A 6,000-nucleotide genomic window follows, 5' to 3' on the forward strand; every position below is an offset into this window, starting at 1 on the left:
TGACCCATCCCTGAAGGCCAGTCTTCAGAAATCACACATCCAGTTCACACACGCTTTGGAATTACACCTGGTTTTTGAAGGGTAACCCTGCGACTTAGTAACTACATCCTTGGGCAAGTCATTTGCCCTTTTCTCTGTAAAATGGGGATAAGGACCACCCAGGGTTTCAGGAGACAGTCACGTAATGCATAAAAAGCATCGGGCTCGGAGCTGGCACAGAGCAGGCGCTCAGGATAAATGGAGCCCTTGTTACACTTTTCTTTGGTGTCCTCTCTGGGCCTGAATGTTTCCTCATTAGGGTGAGATTACTGGACTGGGATCTTGGGGAGGGAGCCTCTGTCTGCTTCTAGCACTGAAGGGATTCTCAGCTCCAGCAGACAAGGGCACTACATTAGGGCTGGGGCCAAAGTCTCAGGTGCTGAGCGCTCATTTGCCCTTTCTGTCCAGTGCACCCGAGGGCTACAACGCTGCCATCAGTTGTAATAATCTTAACAGCAGCTCGCTGGACTAGTGGGCTCCAGGACAGAGGTGGTGCAGGTTCAATCTCCCTGGGGACGTGGTAAAAAATAAAAGCAGTTTGTATCATTTGCAAAAGCCCTTCCTTGAGAATTACTGCTCAACAATCTATTCCATGACTAACCAAGATTTACTGGAGGAAGGCAGGCATTTTTTGAACGAGAGATTCTAATAACAAAATGTTGTCCCATTGATAAGTCAAATAAGAAAAGCCAGACGGTCATTTTTAGGGATGCTGAAAGAGTATTTGATAAAACTCAGTCTCCCTTTTCTTTTGTTAGTTTATTTTGTTCATTAGATTTCACATATAAGTAGGAATCATATGGTATTCGTCTTTCTCTGACTGGCTTATTTCACTTAGAATTGTACTCTCCAGGTCCGTCCATGCTGTAGCAAAAGGTGGAATTTCTTTCTTTCTTTCTTTCTTTTTTTTTTGTGGCCTGTGTAGTATTCCCAGTAAGTATTGTAGTAAATACTACAATACTGTGTAGTATTTACTGTGTAAATGCACCACAGCTTTTTTATTCACCCATCCACTGATGGGCACATGGGCTGCTTCCAAATCTTGGCTACTGTAAATAACATTGCAATGAACATGAGGCACATATTTTCTTTTTGATTAATGTTCCAGGTTTCTTCGAACTTATGAGTATTCCAGAGGTGGGATCGCTGGGCTCAATCTCCTTTTTTGATCAAAATTATTTTTAAAAAGGAATTTTAAAAGGTACTTCATTAACATCATAAAAAATATTTCTCTTAATAGTGATCTCTCTAATAGTCAGAACCAAGACAAGCAAATCTCTCACCACCTTTATTACCTAAACCGTATAAGGTCTGATGGCCAATTTGATTAAATAAGCCCAAAGTATAATTTTTCAAAAATTTTTTTCAGAGAGATTCCAAATTATCATTTGCAGAACACCAGTCTGAGAGACTGAATTCACAAATCATTATATTCAGAAAATCAAGAAAACAGTAGAACTAAAAAAAGTTCTGTAAGGTAGCTAGTATGGCAAGTAGACGATAAGAACGTGTAAACAACGAAGGCTTGGCAATCGGAGCATTTACGAGATTGTACCTGTGCCCTGCGCCATTGTGACATTCTTTTGAGTTAATAGAGCCGTTGTAATAATCTTAACCTGCATATCTTTTTCCAGATAAACAACTGTAAAACTATTTTTGCCTACCCTTACATTTTAAACAACAAAATTAATCTACAACATATGGAAAGGTGTAGGTGCAGCTAAAGCAGGGATTGGTTGGAAATTTATAACATTTGATTGTCTTACCAAAAAAAAAAAAGGGAGGGTCTCAGTCAATCATTTAAACTTCAAACTGAAGAAACTAGAAAAATAAAAGCAAGCAGAAAGAAAAAAGTTATGGGGAGTGAAAGAAGCCACGTCCGAAAGATTCCACACTGTATGATTCCCTTTACATGACATTATGGAAAAGGCAAAACTGTAGGGATAAAAAAGAAATCACTGGTTGCTAGGAATTGGGGTGTGGGAGAGATTTGACTACAAGGAAGCATGAAAGAGTTTTCTCAGGGAATGATTAAATTGTTTGGAATCCTGATTGTGGTGGCGATTGCATAAATCTACGTATGAAAAATCTCATAGAACAGTCTACTCCCCCAAAGTCTATTCTGAATAATTTACTCAGAATGACTGACTGGTACTCAAAAGATGGCATCTATCTTATGCCTAACCATGACGGTAATTAACATGCGTTGGCTGCTTTTTCTTTACCAAGCATGCAAAAGATTCTAGCTGCATTATCCTAATGTGTTTATAACTCCTAGACTATCCTATTAAATACAAGACTATATTTGGTATCTATTTTTGTTCCTCACAAATTTCATTTCTTTTTGGTTCTCTTGATTCTTCTGGCCAACGTTCTGAAAAAAATCCAAGAAAGGGAAACTTCAGTTGTAAAGGTAAATTAGAGCAATGCAATATGTGGCCAGCAGGTGGAGACAGAGAACACAAAATCTTGAGACACTTCCTTGCCCAGCGTTGTTTGTCTTCAGTCGCAGCACCTGGATGTCAGGTTGCATTCATTGTAATCTTGGTTCTCAAACTGTCTGCACATTGGAATTACCAGGGAAGCTTTTAAAAACACAGATACTAAGTTTAATGGTCTAATGCACGGTCTTGCAATAGGGACATTTAAAATCTTCACAAATGATTGTCATTGCAGCAAAGTTTGAGACTGGAGAACTTGTGAGAAAGAGAGACCCAGGCTGTCATCGTTTTCATCCTTCTGAGAAGCCGTGCATACTGAAATGGTGAAGTATAAGTTAAGATAGTTAAATCTGTAATCAGGACTAAATCGGTTACAGTCATATTAGATTCTAATGTATCAGAGTAACTCCAGCCATCAAATGTTTAAGATCTTATAGAAGGAAAATTTTAATTAATAAAGTGCTAACCATAACCTTAAATCCACCCCCCCACCACCCCAGAAATAAAAAGTAAATCAGCTGGGCCACCCCAGCACTGTCCTGTGGAACACAGGAGTGGTTCCCAATGCTGGGCCGGCAGGGTTCCCGCCCAGAGAAGTACTGCCTACATGTGACGTCAAGATCCAGAAGTTTATGGTCAGGAAGGGTCACGCCGTGGCAAGGCATTAGGAAAAAGAGATGCTCAGGCACCTAGATTTCCAGCCTTGATGGGGTACGCGCCCCAAGTTTTTTTTCACTTTCATTCTCCAAAGTGTGTCAATTATTTTAATATTACAGTTATCATCGATTAATTTTATAAATAACATTTATTGATTTTCCATATTATAAAAGTAATGAGTCTTCATTGTGGAACTTTTGGAAAAAAGCAAAAAAAGATAAATATATATAAGTAAGAGTGACTCGAGATAACCACCATTATTTTGATATGTTTCATTTCAGATTTTTTCATGAACCATGTATATGTGAGTATAAGTATACATTATACATGTGGACTCACACACACTCTGTGTGTGTGTGTGTGTTCACACGTGAGCACTTTTCCACACATGGTTGTGGGAAATTTGTCTACAAAATTGTGATCATAACCTACATTTGTAGCCTTCTATTTCACTTAATAATATTCTACAAGTACTAAATATTCTTCTAAAACATGACTTTAATCATTTGATAATAGTTCATAGTATTAATATACCTTAATTTAACCAACTCTTTATTGAACATCGTTGATTTCCAGGAAACTTAGTAATGTATGTTAAAATTTTATTTCGATGTGTGATGTGAGGTAGAGATGTAACTTTATGTCTTTTCAAGCACTTAGCCGATTGTCTCTGCCCCACTGATTTAATAATCAAACCATCCTTTCCCCAGGTTTGACACGTCTCCTCGCTCAGCTACTATGTTCGCACATTCCCGCAGGGCTGCGTGGGCTTCCTGTCCTGTCAGCCCACGCTCCTCTAAACTCGTGCAAGCCCAAAAGTCCTTAATGATTGAGCTTTATAACAGAAGATTCAGTAGCCAGGTGACCAACCAGACAAGTCGGGTTCCTTGATGGACAGGCTTCATTCCACCTTTTGCTTGGGAATCTCAGGTGCAGCTAACTGTTACTGAACATGTAGTACTGACATTTAGAACAAACACTTTCTATTCAAGAGGAAATGAATATAAGCTGTAAGAGAAAGAAAATAGTTTTTTTTTTTCACTTTACAAGTGTCCATAAATTATTTTTTTATAAAGCCATAGAACTTCCTCCTCAGGTGGCTTCTGGCCACCCTTTTTCTGGGGGGCCCTTGCCTCAGGTGTCTCTGAGCCGGGTAAGTGGAGAGGTGCGCCGAGCAGTCTGCCAGGTGGGGCTGGAGCCCAGAAAAGCCTGGTGGCTCGACCAGCTTCAGAGCCGTTAGAAAGAATGTCACGGGCACAACTGAGTGATACCTAAGGGGTCTGTTCAGTATAATGGGATTTTCTGAGAAGTATTATGCTAAAGGCATCAGGGAAGATACTGAGATGACTAAAATGAGCTTCTGACCCCGCCTAACGAACACAGAAACCTCTAACTCAAGTGGCGTACGGAGCGCTCTAGAACTGTAAAAAGGGAAGGCCAAGTCCAACTGGCCTGGGAGGGAAATCCCATCAATAATCGCAACGTCTCTTGACTATCTCCTATATGCTGGGCAGTTTCACTCGCATTTTGTCTCATTTAATCTTTAAAAAAAAACAACAAACAAACTATATTATCCTCCCATTTCTTTTCTTTCTTTCCCTCCTTCCCTCACTCCCTCCCTCCCTTCCTCCCTTCCTTCCTTCCTTTCTTTTTTTGACAGATTAGGAAACTGAGGCTCAAAAAGACTTAGTAATGTCTTCAGTGACTCTGTGGGTAGCAGAGCTGGGGTTAGAACATAAGCTGTTTGATTTCAAAGTCCAATCCTGGCTTCTGGAACCTTCTAGGAAGGGAGACTTGAGCTCAGCATTGAAGACTTTGTCAGCCAGTGAGGGGGTAAAGGAGGACAGTGAGCCATACCTGCCAGAGGTAACTGCTTGGGCAAGACTTGGAAGGGGACAGAGGTGCAGAGATTTGAGGACTGGTTGTTTTTCTCAAATACTGAGCTTTTTTTTCATGGGAAGAGGTCTCAGGACAGAGCACAGGAAGGCTACGATACAGCCAATAGAAAGGGAAGGGCTCTGGTAACATGGTGAGCAGTTTGTTTTTTGTTTATGTTTTTGTTTTCTTGCATTGTATTCTGTTGGCACTGAATTGAGAACAAAAATTGAGAGCTTTGCTTAGGGAAAAGGTTAAAGACCAATTTATCTCAAACATATCTTGGTCTTAAGAGTGAGGACTACGATGTACCCTCCAACTTGCAGGGCACGAACATACCTCCCCAAGTCAGGCACCCAGAGCCCAGGAAGAGTTACCTGACATCAACAAATATATCCCCAGAGGTGACTGATGCTACGGTAAAATCTAGGAGCATGTAGAGTCTTACTTCCCTAAGAGTTTCCTCAAACACATTCACTATGTAGTGGCCATGATCATCAAGACTAAACTACAGCACAGAAAGCAGCTGACTGTAATCCCGAGGTCCTCCTGGTGCATTTTAAAAATCTAGGAGACAAAGCTAGATCTTCATGGAAGCCAGAACTTTAATCCTAACTGAATTTCTATAATAAATCATGAGCTGCTGATTGTGTTTATTTCTGAGGTTCTGCAAGGAAGTGATTGTTGTTATTTCCCCAGGCAAACTGCAGCATGCATGAGAGCATGTGCGTGTGTGTGTGTGCATGCGTGCGTGTGCATGCGTGTATGTGTGTGTAGGGGCAGCCACTGCACAGGGCATTTTTTAGCCCTCTCGATAGCTCAGGAGCCACCTCCTCCCGGGAGCCTTCCTTAACCTGTTTTGCGCCCTGCCCCTCGAGGTCCATGAGGCACCTGGGCCTGCAATGGCTCTGTCGTTGCAGGTTTGTTTCCCCATCTCACGTGCACACATACACATACGCATGCAATAGTGTGACCCTTCCCCAGAAGA

Source organism: Pteronotus mesoamericanus, unplaced genomic scaffold, assembly GCF_021234165.1.
Source record: "Pteronotus mesoamericanus isolate MK-2021 breed Mesoamerican mustached bat unplaced genomic scaffold, CSHL_Meso_final contig_269, whole genome shotgun sequence".
In the NCBI taxonomy this organism is placed as follows: Eukaryota; Metazoa; Chordata; class Mammalia; order Chiroptera; family Mormoopidae; genus Pteronotus; species Pteronotus mesoamericanus.